The 22,809-nt window shown below is 38.1% G+C and overlaps 1 protein-coding gene across 1 annotated transcript in view; it reads left to right on the top strand.

Moving 5' to 3' along the window:
• LOC146601361 (VPS10 domain-containing receptor SorCS1-like) overlaps positions 1-22,809 on the top strand; it is a 303,293-nt gene that overhangs the window by 136,594 nt on the left and 143,890 nt on the right. The window lies entirely within an intron of this gene.

Below are 22,809 nucleotides of genomic sequence, written 5' to 3'. Positions count from 1 at the left end.
AAAAAATCAAAGCAAGATTAAATAAAGCTGTGGTGACATCCTTCTCCTCTTGACTCATTAGTTGTGAGGTTACAGTGCCTGCTCAGCATGTGGAAGGCCCAGGTCCAACTCTTTCCTCTACTGGGGGCATGTGAACCTGGCTAGATTAGTTGCCTTTCTGTTTCTGTCGCAGAGGGTAGATGTTTGACTGTTCCAGGCAGAACTGACTTGCCTTAGTAGTGCTAGTGAAGACTGACCTCCAAAGGAGACTCTATCTGGACAACTGAGGTTACTATTGATGCTGTTTTCATTACACTAAAACACTTAAGTATTCTTTAAGACAGACTGTGAAAGAAAAAGGACCTGTCCTAATCAGAGAGGGCAATGCTTAGCTTTATTTTTATTGCGTTGTAGTTCATGTTTAACTAACAAAAGAAATGAGCACTTGGCATGAATCATTAGACCTATTAAGAAGTTGACTTTAGGATGAGAAAAACCATGTCTTAATGTCACCTACTTCTTTCCCAATTGTCTGTAAAGGAAGTCAATACCACCAGCTGAGGTTTAGATGGGTGGCAGGATATAGCTGATTCCTCCCTGAGTCTGCAAGCAATGTTGTGTTCATAGCCAAGGAACCTTTTGCTGATATTCAAGGACTCTTTTTCCTTCTCCTGATAATCTGCAAACACTGGAACGTAAAACCAGAGTGACTTTTGGCATTGTGTATTCCACCTCCTTGCAGCAACAGGCAGCTGCTTCATATAGTCCTAACAGGACACGTATCAAATGCTCCCTTAGTCATATTATGATTTAATGGCTTGTAGTTATGGTATTACAGTAATTCTCTATTTTTGATGAATTTGGTTTTTGCTGGAAGAGCATCAGAAAAAAAAAAGAGATTGACTGCCACTATTTTGGCAGCTGATTGATTCCTCGTACCTGCCTAAATTGCTATGATTATGCAAGCCTGAAAAAAGGCTGAGGTATGGAGAGGTAAATGAAGTTTTGATTATTAAAAAAAAAATAAAAATAAAAAAGATAGAGTGCTCAAGTCTCCTGATGAAAGTCAGGCTGTTGGTCCCCAATTAACAGCTTGTTGTTTTGCTGCATTTGTTTTTTCACTAGTCACTTGATGGTATTAGAGCAAGTCATAGGGCAACAGAAATAGAAAAATGAGAAGCAAGTTAAAGAATTTCCTGGAATTTTTCCTCAAAGAGATATTTCTAGCTATCATATCCTCCTTGTACCACACCTTAGTTAATGAAGATAAATCCATTTTTCACTTTTAACCATCAAGAAAACTAACTCTATCTTTGTTTGCTATCTTATGTATTTGCTAAGCACCTCTGGGATGTAATTCTTGTTACTTATAGCTCCCTTTTCCCAAAGTAACAACTTAAAAACAACCTTTCCCTTTTCTTTCCTCACTGAACAAAAACCTACAACAAGAAGAAACTGTCTCAAAGGGTAACTTTGATTTCCTATACCTACAATTCAAAACACATTGTTTCCAGCAAACTGTGTAGACCTAATTTGTTGCTGCATGCCTTTCTGCAAAGTTACCTCTGAAGGGTCAAAATCCTGTAAAAGTTCAATAGACTGAATATAAGGTTTTAGAAAAGGTTTATGGATGACTTCTCTGATAAAAGGATTAAGAAAGCAAAGAAGTGACCTCAGCTATTTAAAATAGAGATTTTATTTCTACATGTAAGCATGAGGAAAACTTAGCTCAAGGTATGAGGCTTTCCTTTGCCTTTTGAAAATCTGTTTTCAGAACAGGACAATAAAGGTCTCTGCAATGGTCAGAAAATCCATAAAGTTRTTATTGCAATGTATTTGATCACCACTGCTTCCTGTCACAATTCATTTTTGTGTCAAAATATGTATTTTCTATGTAGAGAGAGAACACACTTAACTGCATTCCTAGAGCTCAGACTTTCTTTGAACTTTAAACAGTATATTTGAGGGGGRAAAAAAAAAGARTGTGCAATAACAGGAGACTTATACAGCTGAAGACCATATAGTGCTTTTCCATCCATGGCTACATCTGCCTGTAGTAGCTTCTGTCATGCAGTCTCAGGGCAGGATTTGCACAAATGCCCAGGGAATTTGAAGATGTCTTTATTACATGATGTCCAGTTTGCCATGCTTTGGGAGGGAACATAATAGAATGACAGTGCACAGTTCTTCTCAATATAAAGGCTCTGTTTCTCTGGTGGGGGGAGCTATATTGCTGTGCATATCACAATACCGGGGCTGTTTATCTCATGTTACAGTTATTGGAGGATATTCTACCTTCTATAAGATAATCTATACCCCAAACTCTACCCCTTGAATATCCAGATCTCCTATTTTGATGTGTGTGTGTGTAAGGAAGGCAAGAGCTGGGATGAGGGTCTGGAGAACCATGACAATCTTGTACCATTACCCTCCCCACTGTGTTCAAGACACGAACTGGTTCTTAGTCCAAACCACAATCACTTAYTCATAGTAAAGAGAACTTACAGCAGAGACCCTGAGAAACTGTAAGTATAATACCAAAATGAACTAAAGCTTTTTATTCCAAAGCCTGATGTCAGCCTGAAAATTACTGGAGAATTAAACCACTTCTGGACAATCCTCATCTCACATCTCCCAATTAAGAGTTATAGTATTGCTTGGATTCAGTTGCCAAACAAGTAGAAAGCAGAACTGATAGTATGATGAAGGGTCTTGAGTGTAAATGGAGAAATGGTGGAAACTGCAGCTGGCACATAAAGAAGATATGAAGCTTTTCACTAGAAGTGAAAGAATGAAATTAACAGATCACTCAAATGTCCTTCAGATTTGAGGTCTGAAAGACTCATTTTGTGGCACAGATTGCAGTGCAGAGGGTTTACTCTATAATCATGCCTGATATTTGTTGGAGAATAATAATACCATTCTCTAGAGAAACACTGTTGTCATCTTAGAGAAGGATTTTAGCTGGGCAGAATCTGTATGAACCCTTAGCTATTGTGGCACAGAGAAACCTAAGTGGAAGCTATGAGTTTTGCAAATAAGTTGAGCCAACTTAAGTGCAAGGTGGCTCTGAAAAATCCTCCACCACTGCTGGCTGCACCTTCTTGTTCCCTCTGTTGTATTGCTGCTATTGTTTGGGTAGCCATCTGGTGAGCTGGATCAGGGACTAATCTGCCTGCAAACTAATCGCTTTCCAACTCAAAAGAACAAACAGACAAAAGGAAAAATCTTTCAGGTGTGGAACTGCCTGTTCTGGCAGTAGACTTCACTAAAGTTGGCCCGCAGTCAGTATGGGACCACGCCAGAGGAAAACTGCAGCACCTGGCATGAAAGGACCTTAGTAAAGGTCTAAGATTGAATTTTCCAAAACTTATTTCAGCAGGAGCAAAATTAGGCCATCAAGGAGAACACTTGGAGGCCATGTTTACGCTGTATGTTTCAGTATAATATTTGGCCGTTCTTCCAAAATATATTTAACTTTTTTAAGCYTACAGCTAGTCCCCCATGGTTGAGAGAGCATGGGGATGAGTGTTGAGCTGTGTGGTGTTTCTGTGATTAAAAAAAAAAATCTATCCTAGGGAAAGCAAAAATACTAGAAACTTGGGGTCTTTATCATATCTGCTGTGGAATGGAAAGCAGAAGGGAAAAATATTTACAAATTTTGCCACCAAGAATATTTTAGCAAAAAACCTCCGGATCTCAAAAGCTTGTGTCCCCGTTCACCCCCCCCCTCCCCCCACACACACACTGTGAGAAGTGCTGGTTATTCTAAAAGTAGAAAATTTGGGGCCAGACGGGGAGCAGGCTTCCATCCCCCCTCCCCCCAAGTGTCTACTCCTCTAAAATCTATGAATTTTATAAACCTTGCATTCAGTGTGAGAAGGGTTTTTGCACTGCTACTGTTAATACTGAGCAAATGCCAACAGCGTTTTCCCTAAATGCTTGTTGTTTTTTCTCTGGCTACACCCTCAGTTGTCAATATTCTCCTTCCACTATGTTTTTCTTAGCAGAGAAACAAAAGCTCCTCCAATAATGGAAAAGAAATGGTGTGTTTCTTATCTTAAAGTTATTGGACAAGAGACCTTGTTTCAGTAATGGGGTCAGCATACATTAACTGTAAGCACTTGTAGCTGCTGCTTAATGAAAAACAAATCCTTTTAGCACGTGCTTAACTTTTKAGGAATCGTCCCATTGAAACAGAATGTAACACTTGAGCTTTGCTTCAGTCAAGACTGATTGATTGCTTCCAGTGAGAAAACCAAGTATACCCTGTGCGTAATCTTGTCTGTTCCTTGCAAAGCAGTGCAGTTGGAACAATGAACTGTAGAATGCATATAAYTGGATTTATTCAAATAATTAATATATTTGTTCATGAATTTCTGATGATCTTCACTTTTTGGAAAAGAACTAACAGCAACGTGTGTTAAATAATTTATTTGCTACGATTTATTTATTCTTTCTAGAAAAAAAAATGTAAGTATACAGAATTTGCAGCGCTTCCTACTGTCTATGAATGACAATTTTCTTCTAAGAACTTCCATATTCCAACTCTTGTCTCTTTACTCAGCTAAACTAAATCCTTTATCCAGACGTTAGGAGTAATGTTGTGTTACAAAAACATGTTATGGAAATAAAGATCAGAGTGCCATTATTAACAGTTTAAACTGCTGATCTATTCCTGTTGCTTGATACTGTTCTGAATTACAGCTTTTCTTCAGGAAATTACAGAAAATGGTAATATAGTGTTATAGCCATGTATAAACCCTGATAATAAGGGATGTGGAAGACCTGTTTTTTAGTATTCTGTCATCTCACTAAATTATTGTATTATCGGGCTGTATGACTGATGACAGAGACTAGAGGGAAAAAACACCTGAACACACAGATCTTTCTAAAGACATAGAGCCTGTTTGAGTTTTTGTCAGCTGGTCTCCATAAGAGAAAATCCCTGATGTGCAATAGATCCCTGGGCTTGTGTGTGTCAGCACTGGTTATTTGTTAGTGCATACAGTCTTTTGTGAGGGGAAGTAAAATGATTTAAAGGTGTCCACCTGAAGAAAGAGTGGGAAAAAGGCAGTGTTAGGTTAAAACACTAAAATAAAAAAGAGAGCCCAGTCAAGATCTTGAAAACCCCTTCTTTTGCAATATTTTGGCATTCAGTTTCATGCAAACTTGCACACACATCTTTTGTGTTGCACGCGCACACTTGTTCAAATCTTCATAAAATCCTTTCAGATAGGTTCCTCTTTAGCATTGCACAGAAAATCATAGACCTATGGAAGTGAAATGTGGGTGGTGGTGGTGGTGATTTTACAATTGGTTAGCTAGAGGGTTGTTTTTTTTTTTTTTCTTTTTTGACTCAGAAGAGCCTGCATGGTTTTTCTAGACACTGTATCCTTGTGCAGAGCACAAGGTTCTTTGCAAAGAGACAATTTCTGCAGCCCCTTCCTTCTTTGTACTTTCAAAATCCCTTGTATCTGTGCATCTCCAGTTAGTTAACAAAATGCTAGATGATAGTATATGCTAGCCACTTTTATGCTATTAATAGGACTGGTGCATCTCATCAGATTTTATTTCCTGTGGGTTTGAATTTGTGTGTTTTTTTTTTTGTTTTGTTTTGGTTTGTTTTGTTTTTCTAGCCATTTCTTTCTGCAGGCCTGCCTTGAATTTTCCCTTTATTCCTCCAGCTGTTTGGATTTTAATTGCTACTCAGTACAGTGTCCTCTTTTTCTCTCTCCCTGAAGATGAATGAATTACAGATGCTGTCCTCTTCTTTTATATTTAATGGTTGCGATTAACACCTTTATCACAGCATGTTAAGCGCTGTCCTGCTGTGTATGTAGCTCCAAGATAACGGGTATTTATTGTAAATATAATTGCATGGGTTTTGATGCTGGCTAGATCCCTAACTACTTCAAATTCGTTTATATTAATGAGTTTTAAATGAAAGGAAATGAAAGGAATGGGGGCCCAGCCTTCTTTCTAGCAGGAAAAACGGGGAAAAAAAAAGTAAATGTTTTTATCTTTCAATCAAAACAGCACAAAATTAACCTGTATTAACTTGTATGGGAACATTTCAGTGCTAATTTGTTTCCTGTGGTTCATTTGCTTTAGAGAAGTTCTGATTTTGGAACATAAACTGCACAGCTGTATAAAGGATCAAACCCCAACCTACATGCTTTATATTGGCCTTCTGTATTCAGCTTAGTTCTGCTCCCCTGCGATTTGGGGGAAGCATCTTTGTCTATGAGAAATGAACAACTCCATGTGACTCTAATATTTCTTCAGAAGCTGTTACCCTCAGTTGCTGAGAGTAGATTGGGATTGCTACTTAAAAGCTTTACCTCTGACCTTCACCATGGAAGCTTTCAGAAGTCTGATGTGATGGCGGCTCTGGATCCTGCATTCAAGCAAACCAATTCTTTCCAGTGGTGGTCTCCTTGTAGACCTTAATAAATCTTAGTACAAAGACTGACAGACCTAGGGTCTATAGTCAATCAGTCATGCCAGTTGCCCAACTCATGCCAATAGCCTACTCTTGCAGTCTGCTCTTGCAATGATAAAATCAATTATTCCAGTGCTCTACTCTTTTAATTTGGAAGGAAAGCTCCTTGTTAGCTGCAGGCTATGAGTGCAGCCTTCAAAGAGAAGGTTGTAAGAGACCTAAAATGCAGTTTCTCACAGATGGAAACATTTTTTTTTAATGACTTAATGCCCAGGAGATTTCAAGGAGGTGTTTAAGAAGGCCTTTTCTTACTTTTTAAAGGGGAGGAGCTACCTTGTGCTGAAAAGCTTTGCAGATTGAAACAGAAGCTACATCAAATGAAAAATTCTGTGTAGCATAAACCTCACAAAACAGAAACATACATGAAGAAGCCCCATGAATTTGCTTAAATGTTTCCTAGGTTATGACCATGGATAATGATTTTTGATAGCCTCTTCCTTTCCTTCAGAGAACATTTTGGAGGGAAGCTGTCAGTGGAGGGCTTGATTGTTTTTATCATTCTGCTGATCTGATTGTCTGTTTGGGGTAGATAGGAATATATATTTCTTTTCCAGTGATTTTCTCCAACATCAGGATTCTTCCTCACTTGATCTTATCTCCAAGGACAACTGTCTAAACCTCTTTAATTCAGACAATTTTGGCTTAAGATTTCATCTCCTTTTTAAGAGAAGAGCTGGAGTCCTGACCTTATTGGGGTCAGAATTATGATCATGGACTGTAGGGACAGTACATTTGGTTTCTAAYAAACTAAGACTGTAGAAACGTAGCAGGTCACTATGTGCAGGAAAATGTTTAATTCCCAAATTAAGAAGTYTTTCATCTTCTACATTTCTGAAAAGTGTAATGGAGTAAATCTGTTGTGGCTACAAGCTGCCTTAATACTGTTATTTTCAGTGAAACTAATCCAAATAARATGTTTTTGTGGAAACTCAAACTCAGTAGTCACCAGACAGTCTTATACCTGTCTGATAGTGCGTATAGTACAATTTTCACTTCTACTTGGAATGTCTTTATACTCAAAAATAATGTTTCTACTTGTGTACCAGAGGCTCACTACAGACTGAGAATAGGTTTGTTTTCCACCTCAGAAGATTGATTTTTTCATATTCTCCATCCCTCCTTAATGAATTGTGTGCATGTCTTTTGATACATATTTTTTAAATATTGAAGATAGTTGTTGTTAAAGTAGGAACTATGAAAGTTGAAAGCATTTATGAAAATGAGCTAAAGCCAAATTTTTTTATTCTCAGTTTTAAAAGGTAAATTGCTGCTCATACCTTTCAGATGTGATCTGAAGCAGCTGCAAATATGGTAGAGTTTCACTCTCTGAAGCTTTGTAAAGTGTCAGTGACTGAAGAGTTGGCCCTGTATTGTTAGACTTTAATACTGAGCTCATGGGAAACCAATAATTAACAAGCAACTTGAGCCGTGTTAACAAAGTGAAGGCAGAGTCCTATCTTTCAAAGTGAATACTCTGACTTTTGATGCGTGTCTGGAAGCATTCACTACTGAACTTTGATTCATGCCTATAGTATATGACAGCCCTCACAATAGCCATTAAACTCAAAGCCCTTGCCATTATTCTACATCCATATCTCTTCTTGGATATGAAGGGAAATCAAAGCCCATTTATTTTGCTGCTGCTCTTGTAAAGCTATCAAAAATAGTGGCAGTTTTGACATTTTCCCACTCAAAGTACTACTACAATATCCCTTTGTATATCACAGAAGTCTCCAAGGACGCACACTAAATGTTGAAAGTAATGATAAGTAATGATTAGCCATGGAATTCAGTTTTAGATCTAGGATTCACCCAAACTGAGGAGGGTTTCAAATGTGTTATTTCCATTCTGACCTATTTCCATAGGGAAGCTCTTTTCTACAAACTGGATGGTTAAACTTTCTTCAGGGTAATCTGTTATATGCCCTTCAGTTTTCTTACCACTTTTTTATTTCCCAGAGGTTTTCAAAATAATCTGGAACAGGTGAAATCCCCTTTGGCAAGAGAAGATATGTGCCAGGAGCTTAGAGAACTTTGATTCCCACCTTTCCACCTCTTTCTCCTTAGTACCAAAAAAGAAATAAAAACATTTAGCAATGGCATAAAACTTGGGAAGCAGGAAGAATACAATGCCTATGTCTGGGAGAATAAAGACAGAGAAAGATCGGGAGGGAAGGCCTGGGAACAGATACTTCTTGGTGTGTCTGGACTTGAATGTTGCTCAGGTGCGGATCTCCTACAAATGCAGACARACCCAGAGAATGTGCTGTGTGAAGTTTTCCTTGGAGGAGACACTGCTACAGCTGATCGGAAGCACTGGTAATCTTAGAGATTATATCACATCCAGTCCAACAGACTAGAGTTGAGGGTGGTGTAGTCAAACTGATGTTAAGTGAGAAGTGCAAATCAGGTTCCTACAGAGTTACCAGAGGTGTCCTTGCCGTGTACTCTAATACTGTGGATCAAGCTCTAGACCAATGTTTCTTAAATGTTTTTCCATTGACACAGGAGTGCAATGAGTCTGTGGTAAATGTTCRTGGCAGCATATTTTTATCTTCGCGGTGGTTTTGTCTACATTTTCCAATTCTCTGTAATCTTCACTACGTGTGAGGATTTGGGAAAAATATTTGGTAGTAAATTTTGCAAATGGCCAGCTGTACCCATAAGTTTGAGAGCCAACACATTGTTTTGGTACTATTTCTTAAACTGTCAGTGTAGTTAGACTGGAGCTGGTTTGCCARAAGACAAGAAAAGTTTAAAATATTTGTCAAAAAATGAAATTTATATATGTTGTATTGTATATAGAACATCATGAATAATGGATTTTCCTGCCTAGAGACAGGAAAGCATTTATTGAAAGCATTTATTCATATTCAAACCTCTTTTTTTTTTTTTTTTTTGCTCAGGTCATCCAAGGCTCTTCTCTCTTGAAGAGATTAACATTAACTGAAAAATGTTTTTGTGGTGAAAAGTTAAAATCATTTTGTGTTGAAATGTTTCAACCTTTAAAGCCTTTAAGATTTATCAAGGTAAATCCCACTGAAATCTATAAAATTTAATAATGCTATTTAAGTACATTTTTAATCATTTTGAGCTTTTGGCTGTTAAAAATCTACCCTGAACAGTTTAAAATATAGGAGAATATTGTGAATTTTYCTCTATGCATATGTATTTAGGCCTTTGTATTTTTCTGTGTACACATGGGGTGGGTTTTTTCTTCATCAAAGGAGGGAATGAAACAAATGGAAATAATGAGAGCTGGAAAAGAGYTCAGTAGACAAAAAAAATCATTAAGGAAAAGAAGAGAAATATTGTGTAAGTAGTTTGATTAAATAATTTAAGATAACTGAGCAATCTAGAATGCAAAAAGAAGGTTCACTCCTTAGTCCCTTGGGAGGAAAATCTTCAGGAATATGCACTAAGGAACATGGGAATAAACATTAATTTGGTCCTTGTATCTCAAACTCCCTGTGTGCAGACAGTTCTCAGGTTTTTCCCTCTTCTCCTGAATGATGAGTAGCTTATGAGTAAGTTCTTTCAAATTTACAGTTTAGATACACGAACATTATTCAGCTGAGTACAAGCAGACCAAAGATATGGATAGACAGCAGACAGAGGAATGCATTCTCCATAAAACTAGTTAACAGAAACTGCCTCATTTCTGGTTGTATATCTTGCTCCAGAATTAAGAGATGTGTGCTAAGCAGACCAGATAAGAAATCACCTTTCTGTGTTTTAGAGGTCCCTTGCACTGCAAATTTTATGAAGTTTGAATGTTGTTTTGCCTTTGCATCCAGAATACGTTCTAGAGGAAGGTAGGATTTAACTATGAGCGCACCGTATTCTCCTTGTCTGACTGCTGTATTGTTCAGTGCTTTCTGTGAACTTCATGCCTTAAGCATGTTATTTACTATGGACATAGCTTTCTATTGAAGCCAGTTTGCTGGAGAAAATTCCTTAATAATAGACTTGAAGCATGACAATGAGTTTACAGCTGTTTATGGATATTATGCAGTCCTGAAAACTTAATATCTTATTATTATAACTCATCCTTCTGCGTCAATCCTCTTCTATCCTATTTAGAAGTTAACGTCTTTGGAGGTCAAAATTTTGCTCTATATTTGAAAAGCACCTGTTTCTTTAAGTTGCTGGTGCACAAATTAATCTCCCATTTACTACTACTGTTAATGMTAAATAACAAATATGATAGTGTATAAGCCTGAAGAACAGCAGTCTGTGCTTAGTTTTTGGCATTTAGGGAAGAAATACAAACTGTATCCATATGCCCTGCCTCTAAAGTAATCTTGTGAAACTCCCATAAAGAACATTTGGAGGTGAACCAGCGGCAGCCAAATAGCATCTGTTAGGGAAGAAAGTACAACAGTTTCTCTGCCTACTTCTTGAGACCTTCAGTCACTTATAGATTTTGTGTTGATAGATGCTTGAGAGATTGGGAAATACTGTCACTTCGAGTTTATAAATGAGAACAAGTGTATGTATTACTAAGATTAGAAAATCATCAGCTGTAAAGATAGAAATTGAACATAGGATTTTGGCTGGATCTGATCTCTTTTTATACTCTTCCTTTCGGACATAGAATTCCAAATTGTCTACCGTCAATGCAAGCTTCTATACTTCATTTTTATTACAAAAAAAAAAAAAAAAAAAAAAAACCTCCTCCCTCTTCACCACAAATAACCAAAAGGAAAGAAGGAAACATCATCCAAAGACCACTTGAGAAAAGAGAGGTGCTAGGCCACTGCAAAGAGGTAGAAGTCTTAAGCTTAAATCAGAGAAAAAGCATTCAGTCCACCAATGTAGCCATGGGCAACGTTCACAATCCATCTGCTGCCCTAGGCCGTTATGTACCTGACACCGGTGTGAGCTTCAGCATTTACTTTATCTTGAGAAAACATAAATATTTTTTTCTCCTGCACCTTTTGAACCGTGTCTGGCACTTCAAACCTTGGAGCAGAGAGCTACATTCCRAGTTATGTTCCCTGTTGAAGTGGTCTACCACCCTCTCTAGTACTTCCACCAGTAAAAGTCTTCCATGAGAGCCAGGACTTTGCTTTTTGCCACCATTTCAAGTGGGTTATTGACATTTGCAAGCTCTCATGGGTGCGTTCAATCAGTTACTGTGAAAGACTCCCATTGTGCCAAGGACACCGACMTTTCCCCTTGGGCACCAATTAAAATTTATTACTTTTATTCCCATAGTGCTTGCTGCAGTTGGAGCGCTGGCTGTTTGCCAGGTAAAACTTGCTGRGCTTTTGTCCCCTTTTCTTTACTACTGAAACTTTGCTAAAGATAACAAAGAGTAAATTGCAAAGTGAATGTATATGCTTTGGGGAAAAACCATAATTTTAATGAAGCTTTTTTAGGTTAAAAAAAAAAAACAACTTGTAATCAGGATATAAGAAAAAAATCCTTGTGAAATAGTAGATATATTTCACATGATGGCATGGCTTGCTTTCTTCCTTCTCTTGTTTTCTTCTTCCTGCTAGTATGCTCCAATTATTCTGTGACAGATTTGTCAGTAATTGCGGGGCAAATGTGATGTGGGTCTTGCTGAGACTTAATTATTGTGCTCTGAACGTGGAGGGGAATATGGTAGAAGGCTGTGTTTGTGTCAAGTGTATAGGACCTCAATGCTGTCATTTCTTGTACCGCAAACTGCTAGGAACAAACACTGTTAATACTGCATTATTGGTAGCAACACTGTGTGGTTTCAGTTAAAATACTTGCTGTAAAATTATAATGTGTTTTGATACTTATTAAGTCTTTCCACTAGCTTCTATTTCTTTTTTCGATTAGAATGTGTGAGGGTAGGAGAGACTGCTGACTGGGTTTGGAGGGTGTTTTTCTGTTCAGTGGACCTCTCTTTGGAGCCCTAGTCAGACATCTATCAAAACGTTTTGTGAAGAATTAGGATTTTGAAAACTGTGTTCAAATGTTTACTTTTTGCCATCTCTTTGTGTTTGGGATCTTTGAGGCTGTCTCAATATTATACGTTCAATATTTTGCCAAACCCTCAGCACTTACGGATAATAGTATGTATTGTTTTGATATTTATCGAAGAATGCAAGTCTGTTTTAAGATGGATTATGCTATACATGRTCAGCTATGAACTAGATATTGGTAAGCTTGCCAAAGGTTTCTGAATTACCGCGATCATGAAAGATTCTGAAAAATCTAGTGTGTTATCAGTTTGCTGTCTGTTACATTAGAGAATTTGACTTGCTAAGAAAATAGCCATGTTCTGTATAAGGTGGGATAATTCCTGCTGCTATTTCCTTGTCTGGCTATATAGCCACTTCTGGTTCCTTTTGCTTTCTGTTTTCATATAAAGTGGTCTCTATTGTGTGTCTTATTTGATGCTAATGATCTGTGTTCAGCTCAACTCTTAATTTTTTGGCAAGTTAGTGGACTGATGTTTTTGTACAGAACAATTTCCATATGTTCATCCCCAAGGTGGATAATAGTTAAGGCTTTCAGTTATCAGCTGGCACCAAATAACCTTGCGGTTGGTCACACAAAGGTGGGTCTAGAGATATGCGTGGTTAAGACCAAGAATTMATTTTTGGTCACCTACAAAACTCTGAGACATCTCAAATAACTAGAAATACAGACAGTGCTTTTCTTGGGCCCATATTCTTCCTTTAATGGAATTTAACAAAGCATTACATCTTTCTACAGTTATTCAAAGCTATCCTTTTTTATCCAGTAGATGGGAGATAAATGAACCAAGCCTATTGATAGCTGCTGACAGCTTCATTGTTGAGAAGGAACTACATGAGATAAATCTTTGTCCTCTGGTGCAGGGAAGGTCCCAGTACTTAGGCAAGAGTTGCATGTATGTTTTTGGTTGGTTTCATACCTATTACTATCTTTTTAATATCTCCACTAGAACAAGACTACCAATTGCTGGAAATGCCGAGTCCTTTACACCCATCTGTCTGCCCTTATAATGCTCTTTTTGTTTGCTTTTGCCAGTTCTAGAAGGTTGGTTTAGATGTGAATCAGGCTCTCTTTTTTTTTTTTTTTTTTTTTTTTTCTTCTCTTCTTTTTCAAAGTCTCATAAACCTGGAAAAATAAAACTTTCTGAACTGAGGACTGAATTAACTGCAAGAACAGATTTGTCATGCCCTTCTAGATACTATTTCATGTATTATGGGGAAAATAAAAAGTATATAAAAGTAAAAATAAAAAGAATTTTATAGAAGGGTTTGAAATTTCCCTAGGGATAAACTAAACCCCTACCTATCTTTTTTTCTTCTTTTGGCCATTGGAAGAGGTAAGTAAAAGATTATGATTTAGGACACAACCCCCAGGGATGAATGCAAACTTTCTATCATCTGAAGCCAGCTGGAGCCTGCTACGTTTGCATGACAAAGAGGAAACTCATCTTCTGTGCCATTATGTGCTTTGATATTGGAAATCCAAATCAACACCAGTTAATTACGAAGGTTTTTATACGTGAGGGGGAAAAAAACCCTGTGATTCATTATAACCATCAAGATGAGAAACCAAAGTATTGAGGCTTGCCTGAGAAGTGAAAGATGTAGAACTTGTCCCAGCCGTTGTAGATGGTGGAGGTAAGAAAGGCCTACGAACCCTTTTCTCTAATGAACGTTAATAGAACAACGTATGTCATAGACCTTAATGGGYAAAGTATCATCTGTCCTGAAATTACTGGTGTCCAAAGAGGACTTGATTTTTAGCCTGAAGCTTTTGATCATGTTTGAATTACAGAAGTAATGATGTCTTCATCTTCTTTTAAGCTGTGCTAGCTGCTTAGTCTAACTTTGGATATTTGTTTAACATCCATATTGTTTTCTACAATACCAAGCTGCTGCTTTGACAGCTAGGAAAAGTCGATGTGTAACAGTTCTCTGGAAACAATTCCCTTCTTCTGAGAAATCTCCCACTTGTACCCTTGCAGGCAGTGACAGGAGGTGTCATCAGCTGAATTAGGCAGTAGCAGAGGCTAGGGCTTTGGGCTCAGCTCTTGGATTCATGGCATTAAATCATGACCARTATTTCCATTAAAACTTTTTTAATGTCTCGCTTAGCTGTGTATGTACAGTTTTTCTGATTTTTCAGAGACACTATAAAATTAACTCTGAAGTAGTACAAGAATTGCCCTGTACATCTTAGGTATTAGCTTCAATGCTTGTGCTTAAGAAGTCCCTTTCTATTTTAACCGTATGCCTGCCCATCAGTGCAGGTATATGCTGTTAAGTCACCGATGTCTCCAAACCTAGGCTGATAGGTAACCCTCTTAGGGTTAGCGTTCAGTCCGCTCTGAGGGCCAGGTTCTTTTGCTGCCATTTAGCTCAGTGTCCTTAACCAGAGAGGGAATTTTCTGGATTGTTACGCAAAGGGRCTTAAAGGACTCCAGGCCATGATGTTTTAGGAAGCTGATAGGGGCCAGTTGTCTTGAAAAAGAAGGCCTAAGTCTTGGCAATAAGGAAGTGCTAGGACATGCATTTGCTTTCTTTCAGCTCTGTCCGGTTCCTTGTTCTCAGAACAATAACTTGGAGAATTACTGACTTGATTTACAATCCTTTACTACAACTGGAACAGACAAAAGCTCCTTAGCTATTCAGAGCGCTGATTCCCAAGTGGCAGCATACAGTTCATCTGACATGCAATATTGCAAAAGACTTTTCCCCTTTACAGCAAAATAAGGTTGGTAGGATCATCCTTAAGGGCAGGATTTGAACAGGACGTGAAAACTATCTGAGGTGAATTTGGCATACAGATAAAGCTGTGGGTATGATTGCTAGTCACAGTGGATAGATGTACAGAAACTTTCCTTCCCACAATATCTATGCAGCCCACATCCTCTAAATAAACAACAAAATAAAGTTGATAAAAGCATTTCTTTCTCTCCTAATGGATGATAATGATCAAGTGGTATATGTTAACTGGTTAGCTGTATGTACTGTGCTTGTCACAGCAGAGACTTGCAAACCCAGAGGCAATAAAATAATAATGGTGTATGTATTATTGCTTTCTTAGCTGTGTCAACCTGCCTGTTTACTTGGCCTTGTAATTAGGATTATGCCATTAGCTGTTCAGATGGAGGTTGTGGTKACAGAGGTGAACAAAAGCTAGGAAAGAAAAAAGCTATAAAGCTTTAGTAGAGTCATGAGTACAGAGGTAAGTAAAAAAATATCTAAGATGGCTAAGTCATTTCTTAGAGTTGCAGTTTCCAGCACTTAACCATTGCTCAGTCTACATTTCTTTCATGTCAAGCACTTAACTGTGCTACATGCACCTGTTTTTACATAAGGTTTCCTTTTCACTCCTGGGCAGAATGGCTACATCCCCAATGTCTTTGAAGAACAAAAAAAATTTTTTTTTGTTTGTTTGTTTGTTTGTTTTTATCTACATTTATTTCTTGTGCCTGCTTCCAATTTGCCTCATAATTTTGAGGAAGTCACTTGAATGCTCTGTGCCTTGGTTTACCCACATGCAACTACTAGCTCTTTACCTTTTCAAAATAGAAGTGTAGTTCACTAAGAGATGCTTTGAATTTCTTTGGGTGAGGTGCTGCTTAAGTGCAAACAATTTTTATTAATAGTCAATTCATGTGCRTAATAAAAAATAGGCTCCCACTATAAAAAATGTTATATTATTCTATATATCTAAATTACAGCCACAGTAAAGCTGCATGTATAGATTCTATTTAGAATTATATGAATAGGTGCTACATTATACTATATACTCTAGTACATTATTGCTTTGTGAGAGATATACTGTCTATACCACTAGAAATGGGAAAAACATTTTTTTCAGTTAAGACTTTTCCTAAGCTAGATGCMTAAATATTTTATGAAAATATGAATAAGTGTGCAGATTCATCAGAAGGAGATTGAGAAAACAACAGTATCTGTGCTGGGATGGAGGGTAGTTTAAACAAAAGTCAAGCCCCTTAACAGCAACTGTCTAGATTATCTGCCTTCAAATTCTGTGTGGCAGTAGGGCTTTTTGCTCCTTAAAATGCAAAAGCTCAGAAAAAAAATAAATGTCTTATCCCTTTGAAAAATCTATCCCTAAATGTCATAAAATATTACTTGATAATCCATCATATCATTCACACTGAAGTCTGCTCTGGTGCAGCTTGAGTTTAATCTAAAGTGAAATTAGCCTGCATGTTTCTTCCTGCTAGGTCAGACTTTCATCCCACACGGGTCCTTTCCCAGCGGTTTTCCAGGGACAAAGGGGTCATGATCAGACTCAGCATTAATGGTGCTGAATGTATAATAGCAGAAGTGCTTTTCAGAGAGACAGAGGGCCAAGCAGATACCCAACTCTGCCTTCAGTAAATACTTGCTCTGRGCAGGTCCTCCTTTTAATGTGTTTCAAATCCAGGTAAGATGTTCCAGGTCATTGATTTGCAGGAAGCAGCAAAGATGAGCTTTTATTCTTTTTGAACATGTTGAAGAGCTGCTTTCCTCTTTCAGTACATGAATATTTGTAACCGTCTCAGTTACCAGCAGATGAGCATGGGTTTCTTGACTATCCTTCCTGCTTTAGCAGGCTAAATGAGCAAAGAATCTCTCTGAGCTAAACTGACCTTGCCTTCTACATGGTTGCCTCTGTTTTGCTTGCTTCTCTGGACAGCATTTTTTGCAACTCCACCTGGTAGGTGGCAGTGCCTGGGGCCAGAAAAATAAGTGAATTTGATGGTTAAACAGATCATCACTGGATTGCAGGGCAATGACGGGGTAAAAGGCTTCTATTGTCTCCTGCAAGTGAGGATATGGTAGGTACTGTAATGAGTTAGGTTCACCCTAGCTGAAGCTGCCTTCTTTTCAGGCCAGTGAAGGCTCCAGCCTAGAGCCTCCAGCCTCCTGGACCCACTCCCTTCTGTGCTGTGAGGGCAGGCAGGGAGGAGATCTGCAGGCAGTCCCAGTGCTGTGCTCACAGAGAAAGCTCAGCCTCCATCTCTCACCCATTTTGCACTTGCTGACAAGCATCTCAAAAAATTTTGGCAGGGAAATGTGCCCTAACCTGCATCATCTGTTCAGTTCTCAGCTTCAGGTTGGTGCTGTGATGGGCATATGCGCAGTATAGATTCAAGCTCTTTTCTAAATTATTTCTCATGAGCCTTCAAACAATTGGCAAATGACTGTTCCCTTCACTACAGACCTTGGAAGCATTATTAAGTGCCACACGCTGTTGTTAGCTCCAAAGGCTTTTTATTCATCATGCATGTTCTTCAAAATCTTTTCTTCCAGCCTGTCTTTCAACCATGCTTGTTGGTAAGGGCCCATCCCACCATGCTGGTTCCAAAACTAATTTTTTGTATTAGAATGCTAATGAAGACATTGCAGGCCATAAGCCTGATTTAAACTGACCAAGTGAAGTATTGAAGATTTGTCCTTACTTAAAATAATAACCTGTATAAGAAGTCCCTTTTCTTCACAGTTCTCCCCTTTTATGTAGCCCCCTGTGTCTCCTAAGTGCAAGAGGAAGTAGAGCTTCAAAGCTCCTGTTTTTCAGACATGGGTAATCACTGCCCTCAAGACCTTGCTTAGCCAGTTGTGTGCCTGTTTTATTTTCCCCCTCAATGGTCTTGGAGATTTYCTTTTGCAAGCAAGGGAGGAAATCTTGGCATCATTCAGGGAACAGAGGAAAAAAAATGCCCAGGCTTTTTGAGCAGCTGACTACCTCAGCTATTAATGGCTAATTGCTCCTCTCTTCAAAGACTTACCAAGGAAAAAAAGTCCATAAGTAAAGGGCTGAGCTCATCTCAGCTTAATTTGACTGTCATTTTTGAAAATTTCTCCAAGTAGCTAACACTTTTAAAAGGGACTTGGCACTGAGCAGCCAAGCTCGAAGTGTATGTAGCTTGGATTTTGCAGAAGGGTTTTGGACTGTCACATTTTATTTGATCAGTGATTGCCCCCTACACATGCACATACAGATCTGAAAACACCTGGTAGCCAGAATCTTAGCTACCCTACAAAGTGTTGTACAGATTAATTATCTAAATGTGTATGTTGAAGAGTTATTTGATTTGTACCTGAAATTAGAATTGATCAATATTTTTAGAGGACATTTTAGTGGAGGATGGACGATGAAAATGTGACACCTTTGGAAATGTAACATTCTTCTGGAAAGGGGACTTCATCACAGGATARAAATAGTGATTAAAAGCAGAAGAAAGGAGGGAACCTGAAAGATCTGGTAGGCAGGATAGTCGTAAGGGAAGAGAATGTCAAATCCACCTCCCTGAACTGCTTTGTGGATTTTATACAGGGTAGATGTATTTTATGTCTTCCTAACACTAGTAAAAAATTTTTAAGGACTTGTACTTTTCTTTCTTCCAGTGCAGGGAAGAGTTTTCTTTTCTTAATTGTGAACATTTCTATGAAGCAGGGAATTAAACAAAAAAAAATCTCCCCTTCCTTTCCTCATTCTACCTGAAATACATCATCTTGCAGGGCAAAATGTATTTGGGCCTATTTAACAGCATGCAGTGAAACTACAAAAATGTTTATATGAGGAAAGAAATAAGGAAATAATTTCTTGCTGAAGCTGCTGGGGTGATTTAGGAAGAGAGAATGTAATTAGCCAAGCTAAAATATACCTGAGAGAATAGAAATTGCTAGCATCGTTCCTGAGCAGAGTGTTGTAAGAACTTTAATGAATGTGAATGGTCAGTGCAATGGTTTTAAGTGTTGTCTGGAAGCCCGCAGTAATAAATAAATAAATATGTATATTTCTCATATATCCAGCTAGGATATCCGGGGAAGGCAAGTACATTTTGCAGTCATTCAAAGGGCAATTTGTTTGTACTTCAGTGTTCAGTTAGCAAAGCCATTTATTGTACTGAGTCTTGAAAGCTGTATTTAGATCATCGGAAGAGCTTCCTCTGAGTGTTCCACCACTTGTGGCATCGTGAACCCCAGAGCACTGCAGAATACTTGGGATGGTGGTGATATTTTCCTTATGGGCCTGGGGACAAGCTGAGCTCCCAGACAATGTACCAGACCTCCTCAGATCCTCTGATGTGTCATTTCAGTATGCATTAGAAATTCTTAATCTTTGATGTGTGTCTAAGAGGCTGACCTGATAGGTGTAATATTTTTTAATGCTTCACTCACATTTCTACATGTGTTCRGTATGTGAGCTCGTACAGTTAACATTTAGTTAATATATTAATTTCATATACTGCTTGTTCCAGCAACAATTCCCTGCCAGATTGGCACATGGTCTACTGTATTAAAAAATAACATGAAGTATATATAAAATGCTCCTGATAGTTTTGTAGTCAACAATGTACACATATCAGGAAACCAATATTGCAGTCAGCATCAGTTAATATGTTGTATATCATTCCTAGATTGCTCTTTTAAACCTGACATTCACCATAAAACTTAGTCAAGGGAAACCATTTGCAAAAAGGATTTAGGATCACTTGCAGAATAATGTCTGTGCTGATGCTCTAGAGAATATACCAGTAACACTATGTGAGGTGAGAGCTTTTAAAATGCTGGCCAGCCAAGTAACTGCACCCAAGTGGTTGTATTATCCCGTTTACCTGTGTGTCCATTTGCACAAATAGTTTTTACTGGCTCATGTGTGTATTTAAGTATCAATTTTTGTTTTCTTATGTGTACTTAAAAATTTTTGTACATCTGGATGAAATTTGGCTCGGTTATTCTGTGTCTCAAGTTCAAACATGCTGTTGTCTTTTACATCCTATGCTATGCATTAGATGAGATGAGAACTACTATGGCCACTTCTAGCCTTAACATATATGTCTAATCAAGACTAGACAATCAGTGGGAAAGGTAAAAAGATCTAAAAATACTAGGTAACTTGTATAAATCTGAAAGACCACTGGTGAAATGGAAATCTGAATGCCATTGTATGCCTTAGCTTAGTGTCCTATGTATTTGGCAAGGTTCTTTCTTCAGAAGATTCCTGATTCAACTGAAATATTGCAGAGATGATATGCACCTCTGGTTAATCAGTGGAAGGTCATCAGCGTATAGGAGGAGGTTGGAGGCCAAGCAGAGGAAAGTGGCARGCTTGAAATTGGATTGAAAGACATGTGAAAACAATACCTTGCACTTAAATCTTTCATTAATTAAAAATCATGGATTAGTTCTCACCTAACTCAGCTCAAGAGAGTATTTGGGATGATGTAGTTAATGGTGCAACTTGCAAGAATGATAACAAACTTTTTGTATTGGTAGCTGGCTGTACTAGAAGCTGCATACTTGTGAAGTATTTATCCTGCCTTTCCTATCTCATGCAAACGTTTAAGGGCTGTAAAATTCATTCTAATCTACAGGTGGTGGTGGCACAAGCCAATACGGTTTCTACTAGGCTGGCAACATATACAACAGGCTTTTGTTCTCAGGCTTTCAGAAGGATGAGTGTTTGCTTGTACTTAAACTTTCAGAAACTTGCATTGTCCTGTAGCTGCGTGTTTTATGTTGATTTTTTTAAATCAAGTTCAGTGGTCACACTGAGCAAAAGATGCTCACTGATTTCTTGCCATGCTAGGCTTTATCCTAAATTAATGACTTTAAATTCCACTGTAGTGTGCTAAACTTAAGTTTCTTTGACAAACAAGCTAGACTTTTGGATAAACAGAACAATGCTTTATTGTTAACTAGCTTTCATCTAAGGATCCCCACACTACTGAGGTAACTTCAGAATCCCTTCTGGGATTTTTTTTTTTATTCTGCTTTTTACAAATAAGGAAGTCTGAGGTGAACACCTCCAAGACTATGTGAGGATTCAGATTCAATCATCATTAGTAGTCCAGAATTTCAAATGAAACATCTTCACTATGGTTATTAAACCCTTACAGGCATGAATAGTTGCAAAAATATTCTTGCATACCCTGAATAATAACAGCAATATAATAATAACAGCAGCCTGACAGAATAACTTGCATCAAGAGCTACTGCTCCAGAACGTTGTACAAGTATTTAGTGTGCTGTACACTAACTTTTTTTTTTTTCTGAAGAGCAACAGAAGTTTTAACTTTGTCAAACTACTGCATAATAGAAACTTTCAGTATCTTGCCATTTCTAGGAATCCTGCTTGTGGATCTAGGTTAGTCTGTGCCAAGTACTGTTTGAGCAGATCAAGAAAGATAACTTCTGCTTTAAATTTTAAGTGAATCTTCAGCAAAAGGAAATACGTAGTTTCCCTTCTTCCCTGTCTTTGCAGAGCAGCGGTACAAACAATTTTCTGGTTAGAGGGGGAAGAAAGAAGTTACAAATTGGATGACGTATTTTATTGTCTCCTGATGAAGTAAAACAAAGAACAGGATGAATTTACCATTGAAAGAAGCCMAGCAGATGCTGGGAGCATATTGTTAAGCAGACCTGAAGTAGAAGATTTGTGGCAATATAGCCTGTGTGAGATTTAATGAAGCTGTAGTAGAGAGGCTAACAGGCTAGCTGGCTCACTACAGACGAGYGTGTGGGGGTGCCAAGGAGCCCATACCCTGCTGAAATGTTATCTCAGAGCAGAGAAGTGTAAGACACCTGGCCCTGTAGACCAAAAAGTCTGAGTTGGGGGAGTTGGATGGCAGAGGTTGGACCAGAGAAAACTGGYCCAACAAAAACTTCCCAGAGTAAGAATAATACAGCAGAGAAGAAGAACTAAATCTAKCCAATAGCAGATCATCGTGTATAATACCATGCCAGCTGGATGAAAATCTCGTAGTTCTGAAGGATTTGCTTGAGCATTCTGGAAACCAGGGATTTCAAGATGATGATGTCTGGGCAGGAGTGGAGAATGTACTGGCTTCTGTAATAATCACGGAGTGATTTTCCTGTTGTTGAGGACAATGTTGCACTTAGGAGTTATGAAATGAAATAATTAATGTGCTTTTGCTTCTAACCACTTCGAAGCTTTGCTGCTTTTCTAATTGAACTCTTCTAGTGAAATCACAATTATTTAATTTTGCATCTATTTACTGCTCAAAAATTGGTGGAGAAAAAAAGATTTTTGTGTTCATCAAACATTTGCTACTTACAGGAAAGCAGCCACTTGACATAATTAACCTAATAAGCCAACTGAATAAGATTATCATCCTATATAATAAGACCTGCAGATTAAAGAACCTTTGCATTTCTCTTCAGTCTGATCTATCCCTATTCACCATCTTTTCTCTGCATTTAATTTTAATTTTTTTGAGGAAAGGGCCATGGTGTTTGTGCAGTGTCGGGTATGACAGGACTGTGATTCTTCTGTAGACTCTTCAGTGTTATCATTGTATACATGGAAATTATATTCCATGTACTGCAGAGTAGGTTTGGCAATTCAGTAGATGGCAC

The sequence above is a fragment of the Rhea americana genome, unplaced genomic scaffold (assembly GCF_003343005.1).
Source record: "Rhea americana isolate MKP2758 unplaced genomic scaffold, rheAme1 scaffold_104, whole genome shotgun sequence".
Lineage (NCBI taxonomy): Eukaryota > Metazoa > Chordata > Aves > Rheiformes > Rheidae > Rhea > Rhea americana.
Note: the sequence above shows the minus strand (reverse complement) of the source record. Positions and strands in the feature narration are given on the sequence as shown.